Genomic DNA, 10,297 nt, shown 5'->3' with positions numbered 1-10,297 from the left:
GGGCAAAGCCAGCCCAGCCCACCAGGGGCTCCTCCCTGTCGTCTTCCACCTCCTGCCAGTAGGCAGGAGGGCGTGTGGCCGCCGTGCGCGCACACGCGCCCCGGCCACCTCCTGCTTGCCGCTTCCCCTCGACGCCTTGGCCTTCTCTGGTGATGCCACGCAACTCCTGACCCCTCTCACTCTTCCTCGTGGCCCTCCTCTCCTCTGCTTCCTCTCTGTCACCTGCGCCGAGCGCCGTCGTCGCCGCCGCTCGCTGTTGTCGTGGCCACAGCCACTACCTTGCCTTGCCAACGCACTCAGAGGCTCCACCTGGTCCCCCTCTTCCTCCTCGCCAAGCCATGCAAGCCGAGGATCACCATGCCGTCGTCTTCGAGCTCGTCACCACCGCATCTGCTCGCCGGACTTCGCCGGTCGATTCGCCGCCTCCGACGCTTCCCCGAGCATGCTGGCCATCCCCACGTCACCGCAGTGAGCCCCCGAGTCATTTCCCCCTTCTCCCCTGGTCGCTTTCGACCTCTAGGCCATAGCCCCATCTTGGTCGAGAACTCCAGGCCGCCGGTGATGTCGCCGCCGTCACCGCAGCCACTGAGGCCCGAAACCAAGCGCGTCACCGTGCTCCTAGTATCTTCAGGATCTCAGTGAGCCCCTTAGCCAGCCCTCCCGTCCTCTGTGGCCTCGCCCCGCTCGAACCCGTAGCTCCTGCCGCCGCCGTTGATCCTTGCCACCGCACCTCCAGCCACCACCATTGGTCGACGCAGCTCGCTCCCAGGAGCACGTAGGAGCAAACCCCGCCTCAAACCGTGGGCTGTAGCGGAGTCCCGACGATCTCCGCCACGCAAAATGGTCGTCGCCGGCGAAACTCCGGTGACTGATGATGTGGACGTCATTAGGCGCTAACCCAACCAGCTAATCACCCTAACAGCCACTGACAGCGGGCCCTACCGCAGGGTCAAACCCAGTCAGCATTGGGTTTGACCGGGTTTAGCCCATGTGTCACTGACGTGTGGACCCCACACGTCAGGTTTGACCTGGAACAACCGTGGTTGACCTGCTAACGTCATGCTGCTGTAATGCTGACGTAATAAAGCTTTTCTGGTGTTTTTATTAATTCAGGAAATTCCAAAAAATGCCCAAAACTTCTAAAATTCATAGAAATTCAACCATAACTCAGAATGAAATAAATTATATATGAAAAATGATCAGAAAAATCCAATCTATCCATCTGTATTGTTTTCATGCATGTTAGAACAACTTATGGCTGCTGTTTAGGACAATTCAATTAAATCGCATTTAAGAAATCACATATGGAGTTTGAATTTGAACCTAGGGTTCAAACTAACTCCATTTAACCTGTTGCTAGTTGCATTAGCTGAAAACACAGCATATTGACATGTCATGATCATGCATCATATGTGCATTGCGTTGATTGTGTTCTTTCTGTGTTTGCCGGTGGTTGTGCCCTCTCGATAGACGTGTTCCGACGATGAGTTCGATGACACCGATGAAGAGCTACACTATCTTCAGAAGTGCCAGGCAAGCAAAACCCCCTTGTTCATTCCGATACAATCCCACTCTCTCGCTCCTGCTCTCTTTTACTGCATTAGGACAACAACGATTCAACTGTTACATGCTGCGGTAGCTGAACCCCTTTCCTCTGCATGACCTATCGTTGTCACATTAAATAGAAGAAACCCACTAGCATGAGTAGGAGTTGTTTGAGCCCTGATGTGCCTACTCATTCATGCTTGTTTGTCATGCCTGCTACTGCTTAGAGTTGAGTCAGGTCTGATTCATCGGGAATGAATTGGAATGGTGATGAACATGTCCTACTGTGTGTGAGCTAAGTGTGTGAACACGATTTGGTAAAGGTAGCGGTGAGAGGCCATGTAGGAGTACATGGTGGGTTGTCTCTTTGAAACCGTCCTCAGGAACTGAGTTCTGTGTTTGTGATCCATGAACAGCTACTACCACACATTGGGATCCTTAATTGACTCTCTCGGCTTCTTAACCACCCTTGTCCTCTGTCCAGGAGTTGCGAGTAGTTTTTGGTGTTTGTAGTATGCCGGAGGCCGTGCACAACACTGACCTGAGGGGTGGGCTGTGATCCAGTAGGCACGTGGCCGGGTATGCCGGGCGCCCATTTGGTGTCGCGGAACCCTGTACACATCGTTCGGGGCCGTATGTGGAAACCTCGGCCGGACTCCCTGCGGATGGAACCTGAATAGGCGATAAACCTGGACTAGAGACTTGAGTGTTTAGGTAGGCTATGGCCGACACCCTCGCTGGGCTTCCGCTTGAAGGTTGCCGAGTACATGTCGTGTAAACGGTGATAAGTGGTGGGAGCGTGTGTGAAGAAGTACACCCCTGTAGGGTTAACATCATCTATTCGAATAGCCGTGTCCGCGGTAAAGGACTTCTGGGTTGCCTATAACAGTTCATAGATAACTTTAAGTGGATACTCTAAAACTCGCAAGATAAGCGTGAGTGCTATGGATGGCGTTCTCGTAAGTAGACGGGAGCGGATCCATAGTGGTGTATTGTTACGGTGAATATGTGGACTCGTGTGCGCCACCTCAAAAGAGTTGCTTGCAGTCGTAGTGCAGGTTAGCCACTGAGTCAAAGCTGGCTTGCTGCAGTTAAACTCCACTACCCCCTTTGTTGATACCGATGCATATGTAGTTAGTTCTGATGTAAGTCTTGCTGGGTACATTTGTACTCACGTTTGCCTATTTTATGTTTTTGTAGAGAGATGTCAGTCTCGCTAGTAGTTCCGCGTGGACTTCGACATTTAGCTTGTTACCTCAGCTACGATCTTGTGCCCTCGGCAGGGTCTTGTAGATAGTCAGGCTTCTCAGCCTTTTTCATTTGTAGTTGTCTGTACTCAGACAAGTTAAGCTTCCGCAGGTGCTTATTGCTTGTATGACTTGAATGTTGGGTCATCAGACCCATGTTTGTAATATCTCACTCCTCGGAGCCTATTGAATAAATACTTTGAGTCGTAGAGTCTTGTTGTGATGCCATGTTGTATTTACACATATCGAGCATATTGTGTGTATGATTGAAATGCTTGGTATGTGTGGGATCTGACAACCTAGTTGTTTATCCTTGGTAGCCTCTCTTATGGGGAAATGTAGTCTTGTGCTTCCATGAGCCATAGTAGTCCGCTACAGCCCGGTTCACCGGAGTCCTGCTAGCCCAGCACTACTGCTCCGGAACACTTGACTGGCCGGCATGTGATTAACTTCGTTCCTGTGTTTGTCCCTTCGGGGAAATGTCACGCGGTGACATCCGGAGTCCTGCCTAGCCCGCTACAGCCCGGTTCACCGGAGTCCTGTTAGCCTAGTGCTCCAGCCCGGATTCGCACGCTGCTGACCGACATGCTCGATGTTGATTCATGTATGTTTGTCCCTGTAAGTTAATGCCACTTTGGGTTCACGACTAGTCATGTCGGCCCGGGTTCTCTGTAATATGGATGCTAGCGACACTATCATATACGTGAGCCAAAAGGCGCAAACGGTCCCGGGCCATGGTAAGGCGACACCCGTGGGAATACCGTGCGTGAGGCCGCAAAGTGATATGAGGTGTTACCGGCTAGATCGATGTGACTTGGAATTGGGGTCCTGACAGCGTTGGTATCAGAGCCTGACTGCCTGTAGGATTACCAAGCCAAACTAGTCGAAGTCGAGTCTAGAAATGCTTTAGTTATATAAGGGAATTGATTGTGGAAGGGAACGTAAGGCTCTTTTTACTCCTTTACCGTATGTCCTCTAATCTGAGTCACCCTCTTCTCTTCTACGGGGATTAAGAACTAGGCTTCTCATCTTTCTATCAGGATCACGTGTTACTAATCCGTAGACTCGTAGGATTGTTGGTCTCAAGCCTCAGTTCAGTTTCTACTACTTCCATGTGTTGACAGTTGATCTCGGAACCTTGATATTGTGATTCTGAATGGTTATGCCACCATTTTTGCAGAATGTCCCAAATCTTTTTGAGCATTTATAGCCGTTATGCTGTCCGAGTTATCCCAGGTCTCTAAATAGTCTGATGCATTTGCAAATCCCTTCTTTCCGTTCCCGATGTTCTTTGGGCCAGATTAACCACACTAATAGCCGAGTTGAGGTACTCCATTGCCTCGACATATATGTTGGAGCTATTACTATGACCCTAGGTGTTTTAGGGAGCCACCTAGTAATCTAGCCATGTTTTGTGTTCCCGGCGTGATGATTCTGGCCACCATTCTCCAAAGCATCCCGTGATGCCACTTAGTAGTAGGTATTATACTCTTGGGTTCTTGACCCAAGATTCACTCTACTTACCTCGTGTTGATAGTGTTGCTCGTACCTTTAGGATATTAGTAACCTTTGTGATAGTCCTCGAGGTCCGTGGTATTTCCTTCTTCCAAATACCATGAACTGCTTATGGCAGAAGGTCTTTGGAACCAAAAGATCACAACCAGAGTGCTCTTGACGAGTTCTCGATTCTATGCTGTAACTATGTTTGTTCTACCTTCTCTGCATGGGTTATCCGGAAGAAACCTGTTGAACTTGGTTCGACATACTAATCTATGCATCCACAACTCAGAAAGTTATATGTTCCTTTGAGTTGTCCCTCTTTAGTTGTATTCTGACCCTTGTCTATCAATTGATAGTCAAGAGTATGTGTGCATTCGTTCATCGATACCTATTACTCTTGTGGTCCGTCAAGCCATTCTATTCCAGAATGACTAGGAGAAACAAACTCCAGTACCTGATCCATATCCAGGATTGGGTCAAAGTAGTTGTATTCTGCAGATCAAATTGCCAATCCAGCTTTGTTCTGTTCTACCTGGAGTATTACCTTCTTTATGTCAGGATTGTCATGAGAATTGCACCATATCCTATGAATTCTTGACGCAGTGATACTTCTCGCCATCATTATTCATTCCTCGGTTCCGTGTTATTGTAACCGGAACGCTGACAAGTGAATCGTGATGTGTGAAATCAATACTCCTAGCAGCCTTGTTGCTTGGTAGTTAAAGGACAATAATTTCATTCTTAGCGTGTTGGTTCTTAAATAATCATTCTAAGACTGATTGTGCTACCTAGTCTTTATTTCCTGGTGCACTCTTCGATCAATGAGTTAGGATTACGTCAATCCCTCGTTCTTTTGATCATATCTTCTTGCTCTGAAAAGCAAGATTGTCACCTAACCGCTATGTGGAGTATCATATCGGTGGTTCGTGATTTTCCGAATATCTTCTCGGAAGTATTACGAGGTTGTCACCTGACCGCTATGTGGAGTTCGTGATCAAGTTGGTTTCTTGTAAACCATCCATTCTCCAAGAATCTGTGTCGGTTACCCCCTGAGCTAGTTGGTTAAGCTAAACAATAACTTGGAGAGTTGGAAGATAAAAGCTTGCCAGCTTAGTTCATTTCAAGGGATATATTTGCATGTGTTGAAGATAGATGATATCTTCATCGATTGATCCCTGTGATCAGTTGTTGGACCTATTGTCGTATCAAAACTTTGATTTGAGTATAGGCTATCATCAAATCAAATTAGAACCAACGATGTTCATAATGTTGTCTTACTCGTGGTTGATTCCTCGAGCATACACAATTATATCTTTTGGGTCTGACCAATGCTATCACTTGTTCACATAATTATGGAATTCCATCTCCATGGAAACCTGGATGAATTGTTGTTGAGCCCATCAGCAACACTGCTACCTTCTCCATGATTTGTGTTGAACATCCAGCTAGTATTGCATTGGAAACTTTATAAGCATTATCTTCGTGTTCCGTTCATGAAGCATATGTTCGGATGAAAGAAGTGACTTCCTCTAATTCATGTGCATTTGATGCAAGTTGCCGCCGTGAATTCGAGAAAGTCAATGTTGCTTTCTCTGGAATCATCCCAAGTCGGTCATGCATACGTGCGAAGTATTCTGTGGTTTGGAGACTTGCAACCTTCATTCGATATGTATCCCTAGCACACCAAGCCACTGATTGATTTGTTCAAGGATAATAAGTTCTAAGTGCTAGTCCTGAAGGTACCAGACGGATTTGTACAAGATTCCGTTATCCTCGATGATGGTTCCCAACCAGAACTCGGTAGTGTTTTATTATAAGACTACCATGTGGTCATCCTTGTCTAGGACAATGTGTTCACAGGTGTGTAGCAGAACTAGCTCATGTTTTGGAGCTTGCTATCGAAGTTCATTTCCCGAGAATCTTGCAACGTCATCTCGTCGATTTGTGTTGCAACCTTCCATTTTTCTTCCCAGACCCGATGAGTCTGGATAATTCTGACACCAACCAGATCTGAATCTCAGGCAGATATGATGGTTGGAACATTTCCCAGGAACTATCATATTGGTCTCTCTGTAACCCGGTAAAGTGGATGTCGTGGCCAACACACCCAGCCGGAAGACCTATTATTGTAGTATCTTGATTGAGTAAGTTGGCCACCTCCCCATATGGATTTTGTAGGATTTACTCCAGTAGTTATTCCTTATGGATTCCTGAGCTCCCGGAGTCCGACCTGCTACATGATGTTCTAGATACCAAACCATTTCAATGAATGGGTTACGCTAGCACATCAAGGAGAACATTAGAAGCGGAGTGCTAAATGTCTCTCGGTCGATCATCCAGATTTTGATTCCTTGGCCTCGCTAAGGTGAAATCTGAGAAGGTGTTATCTTCCTTTGCATCTGCATCCTCCACCATTATTCATCATGGTAGTATGTTGTGTTGCCAGGATCCTTGACACAGATATTGGTAAAACTTGATGAATATGGAAATGCTCAAGTTCTTGAGAGCACGCGCAAGCACTAGGACATATCGTTGGCATTAATTGGGATCCGCTCTCAGTTTCCTCGATTATGCCATAACCTTTCAAACAGTGGAATCACTCTCTATTGTTGAGTTTCTCCCCAGTTACTAGAATCATTCCCATCATTTGCATTTTGTTCCCAGCTTGCACTGCCATTGTGCCATCCTTTCGTACCCCACCAAACGATTGTTGGTGAATTGCCTCAGGGTGGTGTAGAGAATTTCAATGATCTCTGAATCAAAAGTAATTCTTTTGCCACCTCAGGTAATGATTCTACGAGTCACCTCCTCCAACATGTCTCATTAGGGTATCATGGCAACTCAAACTCCTCGCTACGTTGACAACCGTTCACCACCCTCTTAAGTGTGGAATTGTTGCCTACCTAGTGAACCGTCGTCATCCGTTTCACTCCATTCCTTTGGATGTATGTTTCATGTCTCAGCTCAAGAGATGTTTCAATGTCTCATTCCGTGAGTTGATCATCAGCTGTTCGATCTTCGAGAAGACCAATCCTTCTAGAGTTTTTCCTCTTCCTCATGTTGTCATGTTGGTTGGAGTTCTCAGAGCAAGACGTCGAGACAAAGATGATGATTGAATGAACGTTCTCACAAAGTGCAACCTGGATCATGAAGATTGTGTTAGTTTGCGTCCCCCTTCATCTTACCCTACGCTTGAATCTCGGGACGAGATTCTTGTTTAGTGGGGGTGAGTTGTCACATCCCTAGTTCTGGTAATGCCTAGTGCTAGCATCTCGTGTTGCATCATGTTTAATTTTCACAGAAAGTTGAAATGGGGATGACAGAACCCCCAACACCCCCCCTGAAACCAACTAGGGTTTACTAAAATTATTTTCAATGAACCTGGAATGCCCTTATAAAATGTTCATCATCTTTGCCTTGGTCTAGAACCTCTGACAAAATGGTGCACACTTTTCTAGGACAACAGAGGGTCACTGATTTAAATCATATAGTATTTGCATTGGGGCATTTAAATGCTATAAAATATTTTAAATGCTCAAATAATCATAAACTAAAATGTTTACTATTGGATATATTCTAAACAGTAGCCATGATTAGTTTCATGATTTTTGGAAATGCCCTGGCATTTTTAGTAAAGCCCTCAAGTTACAAAAATAATAGAAAACAGGAAATAATAAAAAGAAAGGAACTTACCTGGCAAAGCCCACCTGGTCGGGTACTGTACCAGCCAGCTGGGCAAAGCCAGCCCAGCCCACCAGGGGCTCCTCCCTGTCGTCTTCCACCTCCTGCCAGTAGGCAGGAGGGCGTGTGGCCGCCGTGCGAGCACACGCGCCCCGGCCACCTCCTGCTTGCCGCTCCTCCTCGACGCCCTGGCCTTCTCTGGTGACGCCACACAACCCCTGACCCCTCTCACTCTTCCTTGTGGCCCTCCTCTCCACTGCTTCCTCTCTATCACCTGCGCCGAGCACCGTCGTCGCCGCCGCTCGCTGTTGTCGTGGCCACAGCCACTACCTCGCCTTGCCAACACGCTCAGAGGCTCCGCCTGGTCTCCCTCCTCCTCCTCGCCAAGCCATGCAAGCCGAGGATCACCATGCCGTCGTCTTCGAGCTCGTCACCACCGCATCAGCTCGCCGGACTTCGCCGGTTGATTCACCGCCTCCGACGCTTCCCTGAGCATGCTGGCCATCCCTACGTCATCGCAGTGAACCCCCGAGTCGTTTCCCCCTTCTCCCCTGGTCGCTTTCGACCTCTAGGCCATAGCCCCGTCTTAGCCGAGAACTCCACGCCGCCAGCGATGTCGCCGCCGTCACTGCAGCCGCTGAGGCCTGAAACCAAGCGCGGCACCGTGCTCCTAGTATCTTCAGGATCTCGGTGAACCCCTTAGCCAGCCCTCCCGTCCTCTGTGGCCTCGCCCCGCTCGAACCCGTAGCTCCGGCCGCCGCTGTTTCGGTCGCCGCCGTTGATCCTAGCCACCGCAGCTCCGGCCACCAACACTGGTCGACGCAGCTCGCTCCCAGGAGCACGTAGGAGCAAACCCCGCCTCAAACCGTGGGCTGTAGTGGAGTCCCGATGATCTCCGCCGTGCGAAATGGTCGTCACCGGTGAAACTCCGACGACTGATGACGTGGACGTCATTAGGCGCTAACCCAACCAGCTAATCACCCTAACAGCCACCGACGGCGGGCCCTACCGCAGGGTCAAACCCAGTCAGCATTGGGTTTGACCGGGTTTACCCCTGTGTCACTGACGTGTGGACCCCACACGTCAAGTTTGACCTGGAACAGCCCCGGTTGACCTGCTGACGTCATGCTGCTGTCATGCTGACGTAATAAAGCTTTTCTGGTGTTTTTATTAATTCAGGAAATTCCAGAAAATGCCCAAAACTTCTAAAGGTCATAGAAATTCAACCATAACTCAGAATGAAATAAATTATTTATGAAAAATGATCAGAAAAATCCAATCTATCCATCTGTATCATTTTCATGCATGTTAGAACAACTTATGGCTGTTGTTTAGGACAATTCAATTAAATGGCATTTAAGAAATCACATATGGAGTTTGAATTTGAACCTAGGGTTCAAACAAACTCCATTTAACCTGTTGCTAGTTGCATTAGCTCAAAACACAACATATTGACATGTCATGATCATGCATCATATTGTGCATTGCATTGATTGTGTTCTTTCCATGTTTGCCGGTGGTTGTTCCCTCTCGATAGACGTGTTCCGACGATGAGTTCGATGACAACGATGAAGAGCTATACTATCTTCAGAAGTGCCAGGCAAGCAAAACCCCCTTGTTCATTCCGATACAATCCCACTCTCTCGCTCCTGCTCTCTTTTACTGCATTAGGACAACAACGATTCAACTGTTACATGCTGCGTAGCTGAACCCCTTTCCTCTGCATGACCTATCGTTGTCATAGTAAATAGATGAAACCCACTAGCATGAGTAGGTGTTGTTTGAGCCCTGATGTGCCTTCTCATTCATGCTTGTTTGTCATGCCTGCTACTGCTTAGAGTTGAGTCAGGTCTGATTCATCGGGAATGAATTGGAATGGTGATGAACATGTCCTACTGTGTGTCAGCTAAGTGTGTGAACATGATTTGGTAAAGGTAGCGGTGAGAGGCCATGTAGGAGTACATGGTGGGTTGTCTCTTTGAAACCGTCCTCAGGAACTGAGTTCTGTGTTTGTGATCCATGAAGAGCTACTACCACACATTGGGATCCTTAATTGACTCTCTCGGCTTCTTAACCACCCTTGTCCTCTGTCAGGAGTTGCAAGTAGTTTCTGGTGTTTGTAGTATGCTGGAGGCCATGCGCAGCGCTGACCCAAGGGGTGGGCTGTGATGCGGTAGGCACGTGGCCGGGTATGCCGGGTGCCCGTTTGGTGTCGCGGAACCCTGTAGACATCGTTCGGGGCCATATGTGGAAACCTCGGCCGGACTCCCTACGGATGGAACCTGAATAGGCGATAAACCTGGACTAGAGACTTGAGTGTTTAG

This window comes from Triticum aestivum, chromosome 3D (genome assembly GCF_018294505.1).
Source record: "Triticum aestivum cultivar Chinese Spring chromosome 3D, IWGSC CS RefSeq v2.1, whole genome shotgun sequence".
In the NCBI taxonomy this organism is placed as follows: domain Eukaryota; kingdom Viridiplantae; phylum Streptophyta; class Magnoliopsida; order Poales; family Poaceae; genus Triticum; species Triticum aestivum.
This window is presented reverse-complemented; position numbering follows the sequence as displayed.